Below are 23,755 nucleotides of genomic sequence, written 5' to 3'. Positions count from 1 at the left end.
CAAGCAGTCCATTCTGAAGGAGATCAGTCCTGGGATTTCTTTGGAAGGAATGATGCTGAAGCTGAAACTCCAGTACTTTGGCCACCTGATGCGAAGAGTTGACCCATTGGAAAAGACTCTGATGCTGGGAGGGATTGGGGGCAGGAGGAGAAGGGGACGACCGAGGATGAGATGGCTGGATGGCATCACGGACTCAATGGACGTGAGTCTGAGTGAACTCCGGGAGATGGTGATGAACAGGGAGGCCTGGTGTGCTGCGATTCATGGGGTCGCAAAGAGTAGGACATGACTGAGCGACTGAACTGACTGAACTGAACTATAAACTATTGTTAGGACTTAAACATTTAGTCCAAAGCACAAAAGGTATTATAAAGTGCATGAATGTGAAAGCAGGATAATTTTAATGATAATAGAAGTCAGCTTTTTATTGAATACTTAACAGCTTCCATATAATATTGATTAATCTTCAGTTCAATTCAGTTCAGTTCAGTTGCTCAGTCGTGTCCGACTCTTCGCGACCCCATGAATCACAGCATGCCAGGCCTCCCTGTCCATCACCATCTCCCAGAGTTCACTCAGACTCACGTCCATCAAGTCCGTGATGCCATCCAGCCATCTCATCCTCAGTCGTCCCCTTCTTCTCCTGCCCCCAATCTCTCCCAGCGTCAGAGTCTTTTCCAATGAGTCAGCTCTTCACATGAGGTGTCCAAAGTACTGCAGCTTCAGCTTCAGCATCATTCCTTCCAAAAAAATCCCACAGCTGATCTCCTTCAGAATGGACTGGTTGGATCTCCTTGCAGTCCAGGGGACCCTCAAGAGTCTTCTCCAACACCACAGTTCAAAAGCATCAATTCTTTGGCGCTCAGCCTTCTTCACAGTCCAACTCTCACATCCATACATGACCACAGAAAAAACCATAGCCTTGACTAGATGGACCTTAGTCGGCAAAGTAATGTCTCTGCTTTTGAATATACTATCTAGGTGGGTAATAACTTTTCTTCCAAGGAGTAAGAGTCTTTTAATTTCATGGCTGCAATCACCATCTGCAGTGATTTTGGAGCCCCCCAAAATAAAGTCAGCCACTGTTTCCACTGTTTCCCATCTATTTCCCATGAAGTGATGGGACCAGATGCCATGATCTTCGTTTTCTGAATGTTGAGCTTTAAGCCAACTTTTTCACTCTCCTCTTTCACTTTCATCAAGAGGCTTTTTAGTTCCTCTTCACTTTCTGCCCTAAGGGTGGTGTCATCTGCATATCTGAGGTGATTGATATTTCTCCCGGCAATCTTGATTCCAGCTTGTGTTTCTTCCAGTCCAGTGTGTCTCATGATGTACTCTGCATAGAAGTTAAACATAAAAGATAAATTTAAGTCATGCAAATTGAAGGATTTAGTCACTGATTAGATGTAGGTAATAGAGGTGTAAGGAATGTGGAAGATAAACATTGGGAGAAATCACAAAGAATGTATTGCTTGAACTGAAATTGGTGTTTCTTGAAAGAGCTGGTTCATGGGAAAGAAAACACAAGTTGTTTATGAGGTGATTTTTAGTGAATTGAAATAAGATATTCCAAGGAGGATAACCCTGTAAGCAGTTAGAATTCCAGGGAGACTGAATTAAAGAAACAGAATTAAGTGTTGTCTGCCCAGGTAAGTAGCTCAAGTCAGCAGAGTGGATGTGGAAGCCTAGGGCTGTGGACTTTCCTTAGAGATGTTTTACATCTGGAGGGCAGTGAAACAAAGTGGGGTTTCATTCTTCTCAGGTAAAGATAACTTATTAGAAAACAAGTTTCTCATGACACTGCTCGAAGGTCCACAGATCCACCTGGTAGAAATTAATTTTCAATAGGCTCATGCAGATTAAGGACACAAAAAAGTGAGTGTAAAAAGAGAGTGCTAGGTGTAGAGCAAGCAAAATTGGGAGCTTCGTTTTTATTCCAGTGGATAATAGAGCATGTTACCAGGTTTTGTGTTGATTCCTTACAAAGCAGGGAAAGGCATCAATGGAGACCTGTTAATCAAGTAATGAGGTTTTTGACCTCTGATATTGTATTTTTATTAGAGAAGGACTTCAACTGGAGAATGCAAAATGTCTGTGGATGCCAAGAGAATGAAAGTATTTGACTCTGTGTGTGTGTATGTGCTATGTGCTTGAGTGTGAAGCCTTATACACACACAAACACACCATGAAGTCTTCTCCCTTATTATCACACCAACATGGTGATGGAAAAGGAAAGCTTGTAATGGCCAAAAATATAGAAACCAATACGTAACTTATGTTAGAACAAAAGTGGGAAAAAAGTATCTACATCACCAATATTACTTTGAGATCATCACGGTAACATTTAAAATGGAAAAGGACTAGCCATACTCTTCATTAGTAACATCAGGATGCATTCCATAGAACACGAACATGAGTTTGTGAGGAATGTGAAGGTTTCAAATAATGCAGGAAAGGAAATAAACTTCTTTCCTAGTAGAGATGTACAGATATACATGTTGATCATCAACTCTTCTGTAAACCTTTAGCTCTCAGTTTCTCTTAGAGGGTTTTGTACAAGTATTGTGAGTAACCAAGTTTAGCTGGAATCACTGGCACTTTAAATTTATTTTCTTTAATTATTAATAGAATGCCATGTTTGCATCCTAAATATTGCCTTTGTTTTATTTAGAGAAACAGTAAAGCATCAAAGAGGAAATGAAAATGGGATAAAATGGATCATCAGAATTTTTTTTTGCTGCTTGATTCAGTACTTAAAATAAGATACCCTTCCTTTCTGACTGAGAAAACAAAACGGTCTTTGCTGCCCACACAGTGGACCAAGCCCCACTTAAGTGAATTCATGTATCTAAACCCAGTGGATTAAAACTCATGGAACTGTTACAAAAATAAAACAGAAAGCAAGCACTTTGAAGTGTTTTTGTGGAAACCACTTAGAATAGTATTTTAGGAATGCTGACTTTCAGGGAGAATTCCAGAGTGCTGATAGAACAATTCCAGTTGTTCTGACTTTTAAGAATAGTTTAAGAATAAATTCTAGAAAATAAAGATGTCAGGTTTTGTTATTTTTGTTTTGTTTTGTTTTATTTATTTGCTTGTGATGAGACAGGTTTATCTGCTCTTGTAAATTATCGGGCCTAAGTTCAGTACCTCTGGTATGTAACACAGGGTTCTGAGCCTGTAAAATCTTACCAAATTCTGGACTCTATAACCTCAATGGACTTTCCATCCTGATAAAGGAATTAACATGCAATTATACGAGTTTTATTTAAACAGCACAGAAAAGGTGCTTCAGTATTCAAAACAAAAATGATAACTTTGACCTGTGGGAATTTGGATGACTTACCTGTTTGGAAGGTGATAGTTGAAGGAATTTTATTTTACAATGTGGAGGAATGGCAAAAACAGTCAAAGTACACAACCTGTATAATATGCAACAGACTCATGCATGGAAAACCCAATTTGACTAAAGCGCAGTTGTATGCCAGGGAGGTTAAGGCTTATGGTTGAAAAAGCCAGTTCGATTTTGACTGGATGTGTCTTCTAAACAAGGGAGAGCGCTGTGATGCATCAGAGGAGCAGGGAGTGGGGATCTGGAGGCTAGCATTCCAGTCTTATCTCTGCGACCCTCTTACCCAGTGTTCTTATAAACCATTTGACCTCCCAGGGATGGTGCTTCAGCCTGGACAGTTATGGCACCTGGTTGGAAAGTAGTGTGTCATCTCACAGTATTTCCATACTGAGTGTTTTTACTCTAGGTTTGGGGTAGATGACCAAGTTAATGGTTGAATGCCAGATGAAACAGTTGGCTTATAATCATGAACCATATTTTATAAAGCTTTTGGATCTATAAATGGAAGAATTGTACTCACCCTGATGGAATGCTCACACTATGAGAAATAATTGTAAACTGAAAACTCCCATGAGAATAGTGAATTGCGTTGTATATCCCAGCTAGCACTCATGCTGGGACATGTGCTGTTTATAATATTGTATCTCTGTACATATGTTGTGTGGGTTTGCTTTTCCTCTTTTTCACGACACAGTTGAGTTTATTTGTTATATATGATCAGCATGGGCCTCTATCCCAAGAAGAATAGAAATATGGAAGCCAAAGTTCTTTATTTTGAAAATCTAGTCAAAGGGCTGCCTTGAAATAACTATCAAAACCTGTATGTGTTCTTGCCACAAGGGGAAAAAAAAATGGCAACTTTGGCTTCTAAAATAAGCCTAAAGACATTTAACAGTTTCTCCAGGGGAATCAGTTTCCAAATGTGATGATTTTCAACACTCAGGGAGAAAGAGAGCAGAGCCAAAACCCAATGCGGTATCTGTCAGATGTTTTGGTGGAGATGGAGGATGAGAGATAAGGAGAAAAGCAAATGAAAAATACAGTTTTCAGACTAATTCTGCTCAATTGTAGAAACAGAGGAAACTTGTATTTCTGCAAATGTCTTTTAAACTAATGACCAAACAGGTTGATTCGAACAATTTATAAAATAATGTTGAATGTGTTCTGAACCAGCTCAATATTTGACTTTAATCGTATGGGCTAACAATGTAAGAAAAAAGAATCCTCATTACTTTTAGGAATTAAAGCTATGCATTTTCTTTAACTGCTAAATTGGAATTAAAAAATCAAATCATCTGAATATTCCATGTATTGTATATGAATTGATATTTCATTTAGATAAACTCTAGATCACAAATGTTGTTCAACTCTAGTCTTAGGTAACCAAAATAAATTATTATAATGTATTTTAGGATGTGGGTGTGATTTCTTCACATTATCAAATAAAAGTTAGTTGTCATTGGTAAAACTTCCAGTTTGTCAGTGTTTTAATAAATTATGTATCCATGAGATATTTTAGTGTGTTTGTTTTAAACTTCTTCATGACAAATGTGTCTACATTTGTAAACTTTAATATGGTAGTTTAAGAATATGTATTGACTAGTTTCTAATTAAAATTTAAAGCAGAAAAACCAAAGATATTTTGCTTAGTTCACTTTTCAATTTAGGAAATACTGCTGGTCAGTTCAGTGATTAGGGAAGACGTGATGCTCTCCAGTTTTGTGAATCATTTCATCCTGCATTCGTGCAACAGTTTTGTGTAACACATCAGCTGTGGGTCTAGCTGATTGTAGTAAACGCCAATTATACCCAGAGGATACTTTTATAGTCAAGCTTAAGAAAGAACAAAATATTCCTATAAATTGGGAATTAGCAAGCATTTTCTATAAATAACTAGGTATCAAGTACTTTTATTTTTTTAATTTCCAGGTCAAATGATTGCTGTCACTACTATACAGCCCTGGCATTACATCACAAAAACAGCCGTATACAATACAGTGATGAGCAAGTCTGGCTTTGTTCATAAAAAAATATGTTTATAGAAACAAGAATTGGACTGGTAGCAGCCTTAGATTGCCAGTCATACTATAGATAACAGGCATATCCCAAAGTGAGTTCTGAGGAACTTTTGTCCCATGAGAACTTTTGTCCTTTTCACCCATAGGTGAAAAGGAACTTCTGGTCAAGTAACTCTGGGCAGTGCCTTTTGGAATGCCTCTTCCTTCTTTTATATAAATTCTGTCATCTTATTGAAGATTATGAAATGTCTTTCAATAAAATGAGCTGTCCACTTTGATTAACTCACTTCTCTTAAACGGAGCCTTGGAATTATTTTTATCATATTAACTCTTAAACATATTTTAGAATCAATTATTTAGAAGCAAGTTTACAAGCCTATAATTTAACTAATTATACAGGTTATCATACACATATCTTTATTCAAATTTTTTTTAGATTCCCAGTCAACTCATAAGCTCCTCCACAAAAGTATCCAGGCTAAAGTCCCAACCTTCTTAACTAGTTCTGAGTACTTTTCTGATTATTCTATTTTTAGGCATATTACTTCCTGCTGGCAATTTGAGCTATTAGAATCCCAGGGACAGGGGAGCCTGGTGGGCTGCCATCTATGGCGTCGCACAGAGTCGGACACGACTGAAGCGACTTAGCAGCAGCAGCAGCAGCAGACTTATTCTGCCTTTTCCTACATAGTCAAATGCATTACAGTTTAAGTGGATTCAAGATATAGTTCCTTTGTGCTCACTTTCTTAATAAATGGATGAATGAGACAAACTTGATGAGAGTTATAATACTATATGATAACAGCTCTAGTAAGAGAAATTCTGAATGTTGTTAAAGCACAGATGAGAAGTCAGTTCAGTTCAGTTCAGTCACTCAGTCATGTCCAACTCTTTGCAACCCCTGACTGCAGCAGCCAGACTTCACTGTCCATCACCAACTCCCAGAGCTTACTCAAACTCATGTCCATCAAGTTGGTGATGCCATCCAACCATTGGGTCCTCTGCTGTCCCCTTCTCCTCCTGCTTCCGATCTTTCCCAGCATCAGGATCTTTTCAAATAAGTCAGCTCTTCACATCAGGTGGCCAAAGTATTGGAATTTCAGCTTCAAAATCAGTCCCTCCAAGGAAACTTCAGGGCTGATTTCCTTTAGGATTGACTGACTTGTTATTGCAGTCAAGGAACTCTCAAGAGTCTTCTCCAACACCACAGTTCAAAAGAATCAATTTTTCAGTGCTCAGCTTTCTTTATAGTCCAACTCTCACATCCATATATGACTACAGGAAAAATCATAGCTTTGACTAGATGGACCTTTGTTGGCAAAGTAGTCGCTGCTTTTTAATACACTGTCTAGGTTGGTAATAGCTTTTCTTCCAAGAAGCAAGTGTCTTTTAATTTCATGGTTGCAGTCACCATCTGCAGTGGTTTTGGAGGCCCCCCAAATAAAGTCTGTCACTGTTTCCATTGTTTCCCCATCTATTTGCCATGAAGTGATGGGGCCAGATGCCATGATCTTAGTTTTCTGAATGTTGAGTTTTAAGCCAGGCTTTTTTGCTATCTACTTTCACTTTCATCAAGAGGCTCTTTAGTTCTTCTTCACTTTCTGCCATAATGGTGGTGTCATCTGCATATCTGAGGTTGTTGATATTTCTCCCGGCAGTCTTGGTTCCAGCCTGTGCTTCATCCAGCCCAGCATTTCTCCTGATGTACTCTGCATATAAGTTAAATAAGCAGGGTGACAATACAAAACCTTGACTTAGTCCTTTCTCGATTTGGGATCAGTCTGTTGTTCCATGTCCGGTTCTAACCTCCACTAGCTTTGTTCGTAGTGATGCTTCCTAAGGTCCACTTGACTTCACATGCCAGGATGTCTGGCTCTAGGTGAGTGATCACACCATTGTGATCATCTCGGTCATGAAGATCTTTTTGTACAGTTCTTCTGTGTATTCTTGCCACCTCTTCCTAATATCTTCTGCCTCTGTTAGGTTCATACCATTTCTGTCCTTTATTGAACCCATCTTTGCATGAAATGTTCTGTTGGTATCTCTAATTTTCCTGGCGCGATCTCTAGTCTTTCCCATTCTGTTGTTTTCCTCTATTTCTTTGCATTGATCCCTGAGGAAGGCTTTCTTATCTCTCCTAGCTATTCTTTGGAACTCTGCATTCAAATGGGTATAGCTTTCCTTTTCTCCTTTGCATTTAGCTTCTCTTCTTTTCTCAGCTATTTGTAAGGCCTCCTCAGACAGCCATTTTGCATATCAGAAGTACTAAATCGTAGTTAAGAGGTCAGAAAAGACTTTCAAAGGAAGCCCGTCTATGTATAATTTTCAAGCTAGCTCCAGAGAAGTGGAGAAGAAGCAGGAATGGAGATAAGGAAGCAAGATTGCCAGACCTATTGAGCTGACATCAGTTTTAGATGTCTGCCTCAGAGATACGTGGGGATTTAAATTAAGCAGGTCTTTCCTGATTCTCTAAAGTTAGTGAAGATAAGTGGAAAGTTGGAGAGAGAGGCTTGATCCTGTTAGTAGTCTAGTCATTTAGCTGTAGCCGAAATGAGGAGGATGGATCAGAGGGTGCTGCGCTGCTTAGTGATGGGACTTTTCTTCAGTTGCTCTATAATTTTCCCGGGGCATCTACCGCTGATGACCCGTTACTCAGATTGTTCCTCAGACAAGCAATATGCTGCCCAGCTTCCTACGTTCTGTTGAGAAACCAGGAGTCAGGTAATTTTTTTTTTTTTTTTCCCTACAGCCATCTGCTTTAACATTAAACTATCTCTATTTGGAGATACTGAAAAATTCAAAAGAATGAAAAATAAATATTTTTAGAAAATTCAAAGGAGACTTTACTACATATTTGCCTTTAGACGAAAGTTGACACCCTGAGGCCAGCCTGACTGCTGCACCTGAAGGAAATCATGGACTGTTAAGGCAAACCTGGGCCGTTTCCTCAGCAACAGCAATTAACCTGGAAGAGCCTCCCCTTAGATCTGTTTTAAGACAACAGAACTGGTGGGCATATAAATATACCCAGGTGTAATTACAGACCCTTTGTGTCCTTGTTCACCTGCACTGTTCATCTGCAAATGCATGAATTATTTCTGGAATTTATCCTTAACTAGAATGTAGCGTAATGTTGTATTTGCTGAATAACAGTGTATGAAATATGTCTACTTAGCACAGTGAAACACAAAGATTTCGAAGGGTTTTTTTTAAAATTCTTTTCTTGTATAGTACAAATTACTCTCTGTCGGCAGCTGGGCCCTGGAATATCACGTGTGTGTGTGTCTCTGTGTGTGTGTGAATATACACACATACGTGTATATATGTTTGTGTGTAGACATATATGTATATATGTTTGTATAGACATAAATGTATATATCACAATCATATATTCACAAAAACATATATACACATTTATATGCATATATGTGATGGTTGGTGGTGGTTTAGTCGCCAAGACATGTCCGACTGTAGCCCTCCAGGCACTTCTGTCCGTGGGCTTTCCCAGGCAAGAATACTGGAGCGGGTTGCCATTTCCTCCTCCAGGGGATCTTCCCAACCCAGGGATCAAACCTGGGTCTCTTGCAGTCAGATTCTTTAATGGACTGAGCTACCAGGGAAGGCATGTGTATATGTAATGTACATGATTTTATATACTGTTTCTGTAGTTTATTCTGACTAGTTAACATGCTGAGACATGTAACTTCGAATGTCAAAACTGAAGAGTATGTGGACTTCTGTGGTTGTGATAGAGGATCAGGGGCTAAAAGGCAGTGGGACAAAGCCATGGATTAAGCTTTTGGGGAATTGGATCAAAGAGGAGCTTTCTTGGAGCCCCTGTTAATATCAACAAAGCAGAAGCAATACATTTCTTCTCTGAGCATTTTCCTGGTTTCTCTGAGCATGCTCATCATGGCTACCAGACTCATTCCTCAGTTGTGTGAATTCAGGAGAAAGTAGCATCTCATGGAGGAATTGGTGCCAGAGCTTTGAAGTAGCACAAGGCTGTCACTAGAGTCTGAAGCATTTCCACTACCATTGTGACTGCCCCACTTGAAGGCTTATTATGAGCTAGAAATACAGTTAAAGATCATTAAAAAAAAATTATTCCTGATGATGAAAAATCTGCCTTCATGCATTCAGCTAGGAGTGAGGAAGACTATTTGGAATGATATTTCACTGTATTTATGCAGGCAATTTTACTTTTGAAAAGTATGCAATTTTACTTTTCAAAAGTAAAATTAGGAACTTTCCAGAACGCTGGGTGAAAGGCGGAGGAGCGGCGGCTGCCCGAGCTGCGCACAGCAACGCGCTCCTTCCCGCTCCCCCACACCTGCATCGGCCCGCTCACCGGCTGTAGAAAATGGTGAAAGAAACCACTTACTATGATGTTTTGGGGGTCAAACCCAATGCCACCCAAGAAGAATTGAAAAAGGCTTACAGGAAACTGGCCTTGAAGTACCACCCTGATAAGAATCCAAATGAAGGCGAGAAGTTTAAACAGATTTGTCAAGCTTACGAAGTGCTCTCTGATGCAAAGAAAAGGGAATTATATGACAAAGGAGGAGAACAGGCAATTAAAGAAGGTGGAGCAGGTGGTGGTTTTGGCTCCCCTATGGACATCTTTGATATGTTTTTCAGAGGAGGAGGCAGGATGCAGAGAGAGAGGAGAGGTAGAAACGTTGTGCATCAACTTACAGTAACTTTAGATTTATATAATGGTGCAGCAAGAAAACTAGCTCTGCAAAAGAATGTGATTTGTGACAAATGTGAAGGCCGAGATGGTAAGAAAGGAGCAGTAGAATGCTGTCCCAATTGCCGAGGTACTGGGATGCAAATAAGAATTCATCAGATAGGACCTGGAATGGTTCAGCAAATTCAGTCTGTGTGCATGGAGTGCCAGGGCCATGGGGAGCGGATCAGTCCTAAATATAGATGTAAAAGCTGCAACGGAAGGAAGGTAGTTCGAGAAAAGAAAATTCTAGAAGTTCATATTGACAAAGGCATGAAAGATGGCCAGAAGATAACATTCCATGGTGAAGGAGACCAAGAACCAGGACTGGAGCCAGGAGATATTATCATTGTTTTAGATCAGAAGGACCATGCTGTTTTTACTCGACGAGGAGAAGACCTTTTCATGTGTATGGACATACAGCTGGCTGAGGCATTGTGTGGCTTCCAGAAGCCAATATCTACTCTTGACAACTGAACCATAGTCATCACTTCTCATCCAGGTCAGATTGTCAAGCATGGAGATATCAAGTGTGTGCTAAATGAAGGCATGCCAATTTACTGTAGGCCATATGAAAAGGGTCGCCTAATCATTGAATTTAAGGTAAACTTTCCTGAGAATGGCTTTCTCTCTCCTGATAAACTCTCTTTGCTGGAAAAACTTCTGCCTGAGAGGAAGGAAGTAGAAGAGACTGATGAAATGGACCAGGTAGAATTAGTGGACTTTGATCCAAATCAGGAAAGACGGCGCCATTACAATGGAGAAGCATATGAGGATGATGAACATCATCCTCGGGGTGGTGTTCAGTGTCAGACCTCTTAGTAGGGCCTGTGAATAACACTCACTGCTGGTGTTTTATTTGCAGTAGTGATTGAGTGAAGGACTGTAATCATAATATGCTCACTACTTGCTTTTGTTTTAATATTCAACTATAGTAGTGTTTAAAAATATAAAAGCTCAAAAAAAAAAAAAGTAAAATTAAATTTACTTTTTTTCTTCCCATAACACATATCATTTATTCCATATTTACTAGGTAGAAGTGTACCGTAACAAAGAGCTTCTTCATTTCCCCATTTATGTATATATATATATATATATATATATATATATATTTGTAGTTATGCATATACATATATGAATATGTAAACTTGTGGATTCTTTTTAAAATTAGTATATTGTAATATATATACAAGTAAGTACAATTACTTTACAATGTTGTGTTAGTGTCTGCTGCACAAGAGTGAATCAGTTGTACGTATACATGTATCCCTTACCTGTATGCAGGTTATTCCTTCTCATCCATCAAGATCAGTGGTTCCCAAGTAGCTTTGGTTTTCCTCTAGTAGAGCTTCCATAAGCTAACTTGAGATACAGTCTGAGCCTGCACTGTGATGCTAGCAAGAATCAGATGAGTGCTTATGTATATTCACAGTTATACAAACATAGACAGCAGGGGGACATATTTCATCATTTTTTTTCTACACTTGAAAGTATTTTCCTGAAACTTGCAGCCAAGGTGTAGTAAGTGAGGGCTGTGAGGCAATAAAACAAAAACTTAAACTGTGAGTAGAAATATACTTTAACAGAAGTCATGGAATTAAATCTTCTTGAAATAACTACAACTATTTAGATCTTTGGTTGGTTGCCGCATCTCTGAAATAGCTTCAAAGTTTGTTGTCACTTATTAGAATTCTTTTATCAAAAATATTTCTGTAGGTAATTCAACTGTTTCTTAGTTTCCTTAGATAGCTAGGCTTTCTACACTTTATTTTACCGACAGCAGGCCCAGACTGATAATTTATGGAGGAAATTTGATGTCATGAGAAAATATGATTATCTAGTATTACATCTATTCCCACTTTCATATTTTTCTGCTGTCTTACGTAGGTCTCACATTTTTTTTTTTTTTGCAAAGAGCTCATGGTGATAAAAAAGACACAGCTGTGTATAACAGACTTTTGGACTCAGAGGGAGAGGGAGAGGGTGGGATGATTTGGGAGAATGGCATTCTAACATGTATACTATCATGTAAGAATTGAATCGCCAGTCTATGTCTGACGCAGGATACAGCATGCTTGGGGATGCATGGGGATGACCCAGAGAGATGTTATGGGGAGGGAGGTGGGAGGGGGGTGCATGTTTGGGAACACATGTAAGAATTAAAGATTTTAAAATTAAAAAAATAAAAAACTAAAAAAATTTTAAAAAATTAAAAAAAAGAAATTTAGGGAAAACCTGGGTGCTATATTTTTAGCATACAAGAAATACAGAATTCTGGCTTTTTTTTCTTCATTAAGAAAAGCAGGATAAACTTATTTTTTTCCCATACCTTAACTTGTCTATTCAGCAATCTAATTTTAGTTAAATTGGAGCCAAATAACAGCATTGTCAATGTGGATTGCAGTCTGGGCATCCAGGCTGCAATCCCTTTTTTTTTTTTTTTTTCTGCTTAATTTTTACTCTGGCCAGTGTGTCTCCTCAGAGTACGCTCTCATGATCACTGAACTTTCCTGGAAACACTGTGGCATGCCATAAATATACATCCGTACTGGCAGTATGTGTGCACATATCTTTCAAGGAGGATAGGTCCACTGTGGTTACAACCAGAACAGGATTGTTTTTCAGTCTTACTCTCAGAATAGGAGGTAACTGATGCAGTATCAGCTTTATTTTGAAATAATTAAAGACTTACAGGAAGGTTACAAAAAAGGGTACAGAGTTCCCCTTCATGCCAGTTCTCCTAATGCTAACATCTGGTTGTTGTTGTTGCTTAGTCACTAAGTTGTATCTGACTCTTTGCTACCCTATGAACTGTAGCCCACCAGGCTCCTCTGTCCATGGGATTTCCCAGGCAAGAGAACTTGAGTGAGTTGCCGTTTCTTACTCCAGGGGATCTTCACTACCCAGGGATCGAACTCACGTCTCCTGCATTGGCAGGTGGCTTCTTTACCGCTGAGCCACCAGGGAAGCTATAGTGCATAGCCATAATATAGTGATCAAAAGCAGGAAAGTGATATTGGTGCCATTCAGTTAACTAAACAACAGGCCTGGTTTAAAGTCCGCCAGTATTCTGTTTTGTTTTGTTTTAAGCAGATGTCCTCTTTCTCTGTAAGATCTAATCCAGAAATCTCACCTTGTTTGTAATATTCATTTGTCCACACTATTCTTTAATTCATGACAGTTCCTTAGTCTTTCCTTGCCACTGATGATCTTAACACTTTTGAAGACTCCTGGTCAGTTATATTGCAGCATCTTACTCAACTTTTTCTCATGATCACCCTGAACTTCCACATCACTGTCAAGTTGTCAGTTAGGCCACACGTGAATACTGTGTCCCCCTCAGCGCTGTGCGGCTGAGGAGGCTCCAGGCCAACATGACCTGGTTCTGATGACGTCAGCCTTGACCACTTGGATAAGAGGGGGTCGGCTAATTTTCCTCATGTAAAATTACTGCTTTCTCTACAGTCTTAGCTTTAGACAAAGACGCATATATTTCTTTTACATTTACTAAATTTTGTATATTCACTATACTCTTTTATGCCTGTTTTTCTGCCTGAGAATTATAATACTTATAATATAAGCTTACCCTCATCCCAGTGTAAAGTTAATAACACTGGCCTTTGGAGGTTCTCAGATAAAGGCCACTTTATAACTGGAAATGATCACTCTATTGCATTTTAAATAACAGCATAAATAGAATGGTTAAAAGTAGATTGGCAGCATGTGCTCACTTCACACTCAGAACTAGAGGGACATCTGTTATATATGTGACAGGCCAGGCCTGAAATCTGGTTCTCCGAGAACCAACTAGTGTTTGTTCAATTTGGCCTAAGTCAGCCTAATGAAACAAAGAGCACATCGATCACATTCTATCTATTTTGGCCATAGAACTAACCCATGAATAACCACCCTTTGATCAGGGCAATAAAATACTTTTTTAAAACTGTCACATTAGAAATTTCTGCTGTTCTTGTAAGGGAAGAAACTGTACCTTAGCATACCAACGATTCTGAATCCTTATGCAATAAATCAGTTTCATCAGTTTGTATCTGATGATGAAGAATGCCCACCAATGCAGAGAAGGGCAACCTTTGCACAGGGGTTTATCAGCTGTCTCCTCTATTTTCCTTTTGGAATGTCGCTACTGTTGGGCCTGACACAATATGCTGAGGGGAAATTGGGCACTTAATGTCTAGCAGAAAGCAGTGGAAGGAATACCAAAGAAGTATCTGACTTACTTGCCTCCCCAAGCTTCACTTTCTTATTTGACAAATGAGAATAATCATATACTTCTGTCCTTAAGTTATTGTGAGGATTAGACAGTTCATGCAACACCTTTGGATAGTAACAGACATAGTAAGTACTCAGGAAAAAAGAACAACAGCAACAAAAAACCCTCGTTGTTTTCTTTGTCTACCTTTCTCTACCATCTTGCATGCTGATAGTACTCTGCTTAGTCGCTCAGTTGTGTCTGACTCTTTGTGACCCTATGAACCTGTGAGCCCAGGCTCTCTCTGTCCATGGGGATTTTCCAGGCAAGAATACTGGAATGGGTTGCCATGCCCTTCTCCAGGAGATCTTCCCAACCCAGGGATAGAACCCAGGTCTCTCACATTGCAGGCTGATTCTTATACCATCTGAGCCATCAAGGAAGCCCAAGATGCAGATAGATCTGAATCCAAAAAAAAATAAATAAATAATAAGGAGGTGAGCACTTGCTTAAATAGTTTTATATAATATGCAGTGCATTTCTGGAAAACTGTGCTATCCCAAAGAAGAATTCAAAAGAGTTTGTCAAATCATCTGGAAATCTCCTATTATCTGCTTGCAGACCTGGTCTAAAAGACAATGATACTGAGGTATGTTTACAGGAATTTAGCTATTTCTTTAAGAAAATGATCTCCATGGGCAAATAAACTAGAATGTGGACTAGAAGGCAAGCTCCATGATGACAGGATCCACTTTACTGTGACATCCAGTGCCTAGCACAGTACCTGACATATTTCATTTGTTCAACAAAGATTATTTAGATGAATGTTACTATATATTTCTATAAATTAATAGCACAGGATCTGGAATGTACAGTTTGTTTACCATTATATGAGATGGCAAGCAATGGATAGAAATCCTGTTTTACCATTTCACTGAAAGGTAGTTTCATGTCCCCATACTCCACGATAAGAGAGGAGACTTCTAAGTTTCCCCTAAGTGAGGCAAAGTCCATGCTAAGATTTTATGGTGCTAACCATTTTATATGCATTCGTTCACATACTTCCGTATGGACTTCTAATATAGGCGACAGTGTCTCTGTCATATAGATGAAAAACTTGGACCATCCAAATAGCTTTAACAAAACGTTTTGTGCATTTGATACAGAAAACCAGTATTTGAACCTAGTCTGTTTCCAAAGGTCATATACAGTCTTGGGTCACACTGACACACTTTGCTGGCTATCCACTGTTCCAAAACTCTAGAGCCCTTTACACAGCCAGTAGAATGAAACAAGCTCCATGAGGGCAGACTATACCTGTCTCATTCATTTCTGTATTATGTGGCATGTCAATTAGTAGAAATTTACTTAATGACTTGGGAGTGAAGGACAGAGTGTAAATGATTTTAGCCTGTTTGTTTGTATAGCCTGTCATAATGTGTGCGTGTATGTTTGCCCTCTTATTTCTGCTTCTGATTAAGTAGATACAGACTCTCTTTTAGGCTCCCAGTTATCTGATTTGGCTGTCCAAGCAATTGGCAAGCTGTGCATAATGATGAATATACTGGTAGCTTTACTTCCCCACTAAGTGCATCCAAGTAAAAGCACTGAAAGTTGTACGATTCTTGCCACTTAAAATCTGACACCTAATATATTAGGTATTAGAGTGTTTTGTGCTTACCTTTAGCTCTTCTTTGGTTTAGGTGATTAAAAAATGCCTGTTGCTGTCTGTATGTGCAACATGCTTCATTAACAGTGATTTATTTGGGAGTTTAAGCAGAATTGGCACTCTGCAGCACACCAGTAGGCAGAAGGAAAACAAACGTGAGATGGTTGCTAAAAACCTGTCTTTCCTGCTCTGTTGGTAGGAGCCTTAAGAAAGTTTGCAAAGTTTACTACCCAATACCCAGAAAGCAAAACTAAAGCTGTAGTCTCCGGGCAGTATCAGCTCCCCCAAGCCACCCAAGTTCCCCCATGCATTCTCCTCTGATGCTCGGGAGGGAATCTTACGGGTTATGAGTTGTTCCTCTTTGGCACAGTGAGCTTCCTGCATCCATGTCTCTCCTAAAGCCACATTCTTCCACTGCTTGTCCGTCTTCGTTTCCCAAAAAGTTTGCCTCCTCAAGGTTATGCTCAACTTTTTTAGTAGAATCCAGCTAAAGAGATTTTCTCTTACATTCCTTTCAACAACCCTGAATCATCACTGTCACTTTGCCAAAGAGAAAGTGTTTCAGTCGTTCAGTCATGCCTGACTCTTTGTGACCCTATGGACTGTGGCTCTCCAGGCTTCTCTGTCCATGGGATTTCCCAGGCAAGAATACTAGAGTGAGTAGTCATCCCCCTTTCCAGGGGATCTTTCCAAACCAGGGATCGAACCCCCGTCTCCTGCATTGGCAGGAGGATTCTTCACTACTGAGTCACCAGGGAAGCCCACCGAAGAGAAAAGTAAGGCTGCTACTGCTGCTAAGTCACTTCAGTCGTGTCCGACTCTGTGCGACCCCATAGACGGCAGCCCACCAAGCTCCCCTGTCCCTGGGATCCTCCAGGCAAGAACACTGGAGTGGGTTGCCATTTCCTTCTCCAATGCATGAAAGTGAAAAGTGAAAGTGAAGTCTCTCAGTTGTGCCCGACTCTTAGCGACCCCACGGACTGCAGCCTACCAGGCTCCTCCATCCATGGGATTTTCCAGGCAAGAGTACTGGAGTGGGTTGCCATTGCCTTCTCCAAAACCGAGGTTAAATGACTTACCCAAGGTCAACAGCTAAATGGTAGATTTGGGATTTAAAACCTGGTTTGTGTAATTCTAAAGCTGATATTTTCAACCAAAATAGGGAAAGCAAAGACATTTTTATATAATTTGCAAACCGTGTTGATTTTGCCATGTCTATTTGAAATGCTATCTGGAAAAGATTCTGGGACTGCCCCTGGGCTAAGCTCTGAGAAAGTACCATGCTCTGTTAGCATTGTCTTGCCCAGGCCTGGGAAGTGAATCATGGAGGTGTCGAGTCCTTTTCTGTCTTCTGGTATGATCTACTTCTGTCGTCTTTTTTTTGTACTGTACGTTCTAAAGCAGAAATGAAGTAACTGAGAAGCAGACTAAATAAGAGGGAAGTGCAGTGTATCTTTTACATTACAATTGCCTGTTTTTCTAATAAGCCTGTGTTATAACTTCAGTATTTAGGAGAATGTCAGTAGTGTGGATAAACATCTACACTATGAAGTTCAGTTTTCAGGGTTGCTTTCTACTATGATGGAAATATTCTATATCTTGTTGGTGGTAGGGCTGATATGACTGCATAATTTTAAATTTTTTTTAAAAAAATTTTTGTTTATTTATTTGTCTGCACTGGGTCTTGATTGTGACATGCGGCGTCTTTCATTGCAGCATGTGGAGGCTTAGTTTCCCAACCAGGGACTAAACCTGGGCCCCTGCATTAGGAGGATGGAGTCTTAACCGCTGACTACCAGGGAAGTTCCCATGACTGCATAAATTTTGGAAATCTCAATAGCCTTTATACTAAGAAGAATACATACTAGTGTATGTGAAATATACTTCAGTAAACTTGTGGGAAAAATACTCAGCGTTTATGTCCTGTCTCCGTTACATATCAGCTCTAACTAAAGACAATGTACTTACCCCTTAAATATAATATTGTTGTCACCCTTAAAGGGTTGTTTTAAAGATTACATGAGTTAATACTTAGGAAGCAACTACTATATAATATGTGCTTTGTTATTTCCTTAGTTATTTCATATTACATTCTACCATGGCATTGCCTCCAGCGTTATTTAATAGCTTAATCACACATTCTTTTATGTTGCTTATTAATTACATATATTGAGCTGGAAACTTTCACAAATAGATCTTTCATATATGGATAATTGCATAGTATACATAATATATATAATTGCATCTTTGAACACAAGGCTTTTCTATTTTCATCTAAATGATGCTAGAACACCGCGAAGTATGTCTGTTCATTTTTCAGTTGAATTTTAAAAGTGTTCAGTATCTACATGTTCCTAAATAAATATTTATTCACACCGAGGGATTGCAATATGTATTTGAACATAATGCAAACATTAGACATGGTAAAATGTTTAGGGTGAATTTGTGATATATACTTAGAAAACTAAACAAATAAATCAAAAATTCTTAAGTCTTTAAAAATCTCACTATTACAAAAAGGTAAATATTACTATACTCTGGGCCTTAGTTGAAAAATTATTGACCAAATTAAATTATGTAACTAAATTTGGACAAAAGTGGAACCAGGTATTTGTGTGTGTGTTTATGTATGTGCATCTCTCATTGGGAGTGATTATAAAAGGAAATTGAATTGTCATCATTTAGAAAAGAAACTAATATATATAATATCCCCAAATCGAGAAATAGTAGTATAAGCATTTACTTGTTTTCCTTGGGAAGAAGTTCTGTCAGGGAGAAGTAGTTAAGCTATGTTTATGAATTACTTTAATAAAGATAAAAAGTGAATACAACTTTGGAAAGTTGTACAGTAAGTGATTATCTGGTGGAGACTATGAATAGTAGATATGCATTTATGGCTGGGTATTACATTGCAGTAATGGAACCATACACAGAAGTTAAAAGCAATGTATCAGTATCTCAAACAACTTTGATGTGTGAGAAGATGGTGTCATCTGAGAAACTGTGAGATGTCTAATTGGTTATGGCAAGGACATGCTGACCACTGTTCATCTGACATATTAAATCCTTTGAATGCACACCCTTTCTCTGATATATGATGCATCAGGGCTTCAGTGATTCTTAGAAGCAACCTGATCTAGGTCTTTCTTTTATTGGTAAAGAAACTTGCCAAATAAGTAAATAACAGGACTGACCTAGGAACCAAGTTTGTTCTGAATCTCTATCCTGTGATATTTTGAAATGGCACTGTGATTATTGGAATTACTTTTTTTTTTTTTAAGACGGTCTCCTGTAGCAAAGCGAACAGGTCTAACATCAATGTAGAGTAAGGTTTTATAAGGAGAAAGTGTGTTGAAAAAATAATAGTGCATATATACTCTAAGAAACTTTAATAAGAGATTTTTCAAGATCAATGTGTAGAAATCTTTGGCTCTCAAGATGTATAAAAGATGTTCTTCCGTGACTGAATTGATAAGATGTTGACTCTCTGCTTTTATGCCAGAGTGAATATTAATATAATCATTATATTTCTGGTTAGAATTGTCACAAGTGGCAGACACCACATGGTCTAGAAAGCTTTTAAAAATAGAGGTAATTGTTTACCTTAGCTGACCCTTTGTAGTTCCTCAAAGTCCTCTGTAATATGATCTTATGATGGAAATAGAGTCCCAATCAGCTATTGAGTAGGTGAGCACCATCTATATAAGATGGTGCATCTCATGTGTGCCTACCTGTTGGTTAATTGATGCAGTTTTCCAAATGTATTATTCAAGCATTTTATATCGTCTTTACACTCTTCTCTTCATATTTTAAGATGCTTGGGATAAGCCATTCAAAGAGAAACCAAGCAAGACACATTTTCTCACCTTCCTGGCAGACTGCTTATTGCACTGTCCACTGAAGCAGGGACGATCTCAGAAATAGTTGTGGAAATATGTTTCTTATAGAATATAGAGAAAAAATCTGGTGCAAGGAGACAATGTGTTAAGCTAATTTGATTGATATTAATTTTCATTGTCCAAGAAGAACCTGTAGACCAGATACCACAGGATACAAAGTATAAATTATCTGTACCACTAAGCTGGTATATAAACTAAGTTATATAATCAGTAATCTTTTCTACCCAGCTGAGTTGTCATGCCCTTGTGGACACAGACCTTGACCTTGACTCTGCATTCTGCATATAGCCATGTAAATAATGAGCACTCAAATATATGTTGACTGATTGAATATTAAGATTTGACTATACACCATCTTCCCTTGAAATGACTGGCAGTTGACTTTCCGAGGAAGCTGAATTTCTCTCTTGCTTTCAGTTCTGCTCACTGCTTTCTTGCCATTATGATTGACTGCATCCCTTATTAGTTAATTTTAGAATTAGAAAATGCTCAGGTATACACTGGGAACAGTGGATGATCGTTTTTAACATTCTTGCCTTAAGAATGGCTGCATTCTAAATAGTAATTAGCCAGAAAATAATCATTCCTGTTGTTTTTATACTTAAAGGGAGAAAAACTTCACAGTTGTGTTCTTGACAAGAAGAATTCTGAATTGACACTAGTGAAATACGGTCTTCTAACAGTCTCAGCTCTAAAACCCATGCTCCACTTTATGTTATGAATATTACACAGACTGTGTACCTCTGATCAGTGGTGCTGGCTTCTGTTTCTGCAAGACAGCATGAAAAGTAGAGTTAGAAAAGAGGCAGCATCAGAATGTTATGTCATTATATGAAAGACACATCACTTTTCTTACATTTCTGTCGATGTGTTAGAAAAGAGGAGTATGAAGTAGGAAGACATGGATTTGAACACTGGCTATGTTGATTTAGAGATGTTTAACCTTGAACAAGTTCCGTAGACTGTCATAGTCTAGTTTCCAATATTATAGTTTTATAGAGGATAGTGACATCTGACCCTCCAGTGTTGCTATGAAGGTTAAATGAAAAGGGAATAGCAAAGCACATGGTAGACACATGAAAGATGTTAGCTAAATTTATTCTTTCACTGACATTGTTTATTGATTGCCTGCTCTGTGCCATGTACTATCCCATGAGCCTCTTAAATACCAATGATTGAGACAAATTTCCTACCTTTATGAAGTTTACCATCTGAGAGGAAATTTGAACTTAATCTAAATAATAATAATAATAATGGAGATTTACTTTTAAAACATAGATTGGTTAAAGTTTACAACATGTGTGTGCAAAAGACAGGGTTCATGGTTTGAGTCCCAAACTGTAGACAAGCAAGTATGTTTACAAAAATTAAGTGGCTTTCCCAAAATTGATGACTAGTGGCAAAACCTGGAAGAAAGAACTTAATTCCAATCTAGTGTTTTTACACATGAGATTCTGAAAAATATCATACTTAGTATTTAGAGATGCAGGTCCCCTGTTGACCAGAGGAGATAGGCAAAGGGCAGGACTAGATATTCTGTGCTTCTGGGGGTTGCATGTAAAGCAGATCACCATACAGGAAAACCAAATATATTCAGAACTTCCCCCTGTTTAAAATCATCCCCATCCTCCTCCTAATCTTCAGATTCAACTCTTTTTTTTTTTTTTTTTTGGCCAGGGAGAGTGCGGGTGGAGAACTGCATAGGGTCTTGACTGTGGCACATGAGATCTACATGCAGGCTCCTCCTTGTCTGCCCAGGCTTCTCCGTAATTGTGGCACAGGGGCTCCAGAGCTCATGGGCTCAGTAGTTGTGGTGCCTGGGCTTGGTTGCCCCACTGCATGTGGGATCTTAGTTCCCCAACTAGGGATCAGACCTGCCTCACCTGCATTGAAAGGCAGATTCTTAACCAGTGGACCACTAGGGAATTCTCCAAACTCTTTAATATATAGTCAAGGTCCTTCGGGGATCAGGCCCATGGCTTAGACAGTGGTGTACTATCTTTACCAAGGGTGATTGCTAAGTATCAAGGTCCTGTCCTTGGTGCCTTCCATACTTTCTCTTAAACCACACAATAAGCCTGCATTATGGGTATTTCAGACATGAACTTAAGCAAACTCCAGGAGATAGTGGAGGACAGAGAGGCCTGGTGTGCTGCAATCCATGGGGTCCCAAAGAGTCGGACACCATTTAGCAACTGAACAGCAACATGGGTGTTATTGTCATTACAGATGAGCCACACTGCTAGAGAATGTAGATTCAAGCGTAGCATCAGATGTGAGTCTGTCCACTTTCCTCCTTCCATTATCCTGCTTTGTAGTAACTTGAACACCCTCCAAATTTTCATTTTCCTTGTCCATGTCACTTGACTTGGCATTTCCTTCCTCCCTCTTATTTATCCTTTAAGACTCAGTTCACACTGTTAGCCCCTTTGGAGAACTTTTTTTTTTTTTTTTTTTTTTTGTATTTGTTGTTTATTTGACTGTGTCGGTTCTTAGTTGTGTCATGCAGGAGCTTTCGTTGCAGTGCAGGGACTCTAGCTGTGGCTCTGAAGCATGTGGGTTTAGTTGCCCCAGGGTATGTAGGATCTTAGTTCCCCAATCAGGAATTGAACCCACGTCCCCTGCACTGCAAGGTGAATTTTTAACACTAGTCCACCAGGGAAGTCCCTGGAGAACATTCTTGAAGCCCCTGCCCTACCCCACCCCTGGCTCAGTTAGATGATGTTCCCTTGTATCCTTAGCACCTTGTCCTTCATAGATCTATTATGTGAATCGCACTGAAATACAACGACTGGTTTAAAAGCCTTTCTTGCCAAGTTAACAGTGAGCTCCTTGAGGGCAGGGCTCTTACCTCTCTGCACATCCAACCCCTAGCCCTGCCTCTGTCCCCCAGTTAGCACATCTGCTTATTCACTGAGTTGAAATAGAACTATTTGGATACCGGCAGATTTTTAATTTAGTAGAGTGCTAAAACTAATCTTTATGTGATTAAACCCTATATGTAGAATCAGGACACGTAAGGAAGAACTGAATCATGATTTGTCTTAAACATTATATACTGAGTTCCTCAGCATGGCTGTTGGAATAAGAATTGTTTTGAAGAGTTGGAAGCTAGAGGAGTTGTGCTCTGTGGAGCTCTGTGTACAGATACACTGTGGAATTCTCAATTATTCATCTCCTTCTGGCTCTGCCAGCAAAAGCTCTCCAGTCCTGTTTCATTGTGTGGCCTCCTCCCCAGGATTTACGAGTCTAATTCTTGGTCAAGGTCCCACCGTTAGTGCTGAGTACACTACCTTTTGCTACAACCACCTTAGGATAAACCAGAGAGAGCTCTCAGCTGCAGGGGAGATCTATGACTGCCATAACTCTTGCCTCATCCCACAGCTTGCTTTCTGGTTCTGGCAGAAAACTGAAATTATAAAACTTTGTATCCTGCGCCACAGCCCCACATGAGATTCATGAATCTTCACCTCCCTTCAGAAAATCCAGTTCTCTAGTTAAGACTGCCCATCAGACAAATTACTGTCAACTGCCCCATTATTTCTGATTAGTGAAGGTGAGCCTTACCTACTGAGAGGTAAATAAATGCCAATCGGGTTCTTGAAATCCTTCATCCTTAAAAATCTACAGTTCTTAACAGAACGTGCACTGTAAACAGCATCCTATCATGAATCAAATCTTTATGGTATAATTGGATACATTTTCTAAATTAATTTTAATTGCTTCAAGAAAATGCTTAACATTGTAGATCAATCCCCAGGTCTGAGATGACATTTCCCTCACAATATTAATTATTAATACCCTGATCATTTGCTAAAAACATTAATAGTTTTCATTGATCAGCACATCCTGTTTATCTAAAATGGCCTGATCAC

The 23,755-nt window shown here is 39.1% G+C and overlaps 1 protein-coding gene and 1 pseudogene across 32 annotated transcripts in view; both read left to right on the top strand.

Moving 5' to 3' along the window:
- The window catches only part of LOC114108678 (contactin-4), a 1,043,928-nt gene that overhangs the window by 465,292 nt on the left and 554,881 nt on the right, over positions 1–23,755 (top strand). The window contains exon 1 of one of the 32 annotated variants that reach the window (XM_060402841.1): positions 7,698–8,091. The exons of 30 other annotated variants lie outside the window; for them this stretch is intronic. The gene's annotated coding sequence lies outside the window, so the exon portion shown is untranslated. Of the gene's footprint in view, positions 1–7,697; positions 8,092–23,755 lie in introns of those variants that run through there. One more of the 32 variants, XM_060402850.1, reaches the window with a different exon arrangement.
- On the top strand, positions 9,644–11,034 carry LOC101112352 (dnaJ homolog subfamily A member 1-like; annotated as a pseudogene).

The sequence above is a fragment of the Ovis aries genome, chromosome 19, assembly GCF_016772045.2.
Source record: "Ovis aries strain OAR_USU_Benz2616 breed Rambouillet chromosome 19, ARS-UI_Ramb_v3.0, whole genome shotgun sequence".
Classification (NCBI taxonomy): Eukaryota; Metazoa; Chordata; class Mammalia; order Artiodactyla; family Bovidae; genus Ovis; species Ovis aries.
The sequence above is the reverse complement of the archived record's forward strand: the minus strand, read 5'-3'. Positions and strand labels throughout refer to the sequence as shown.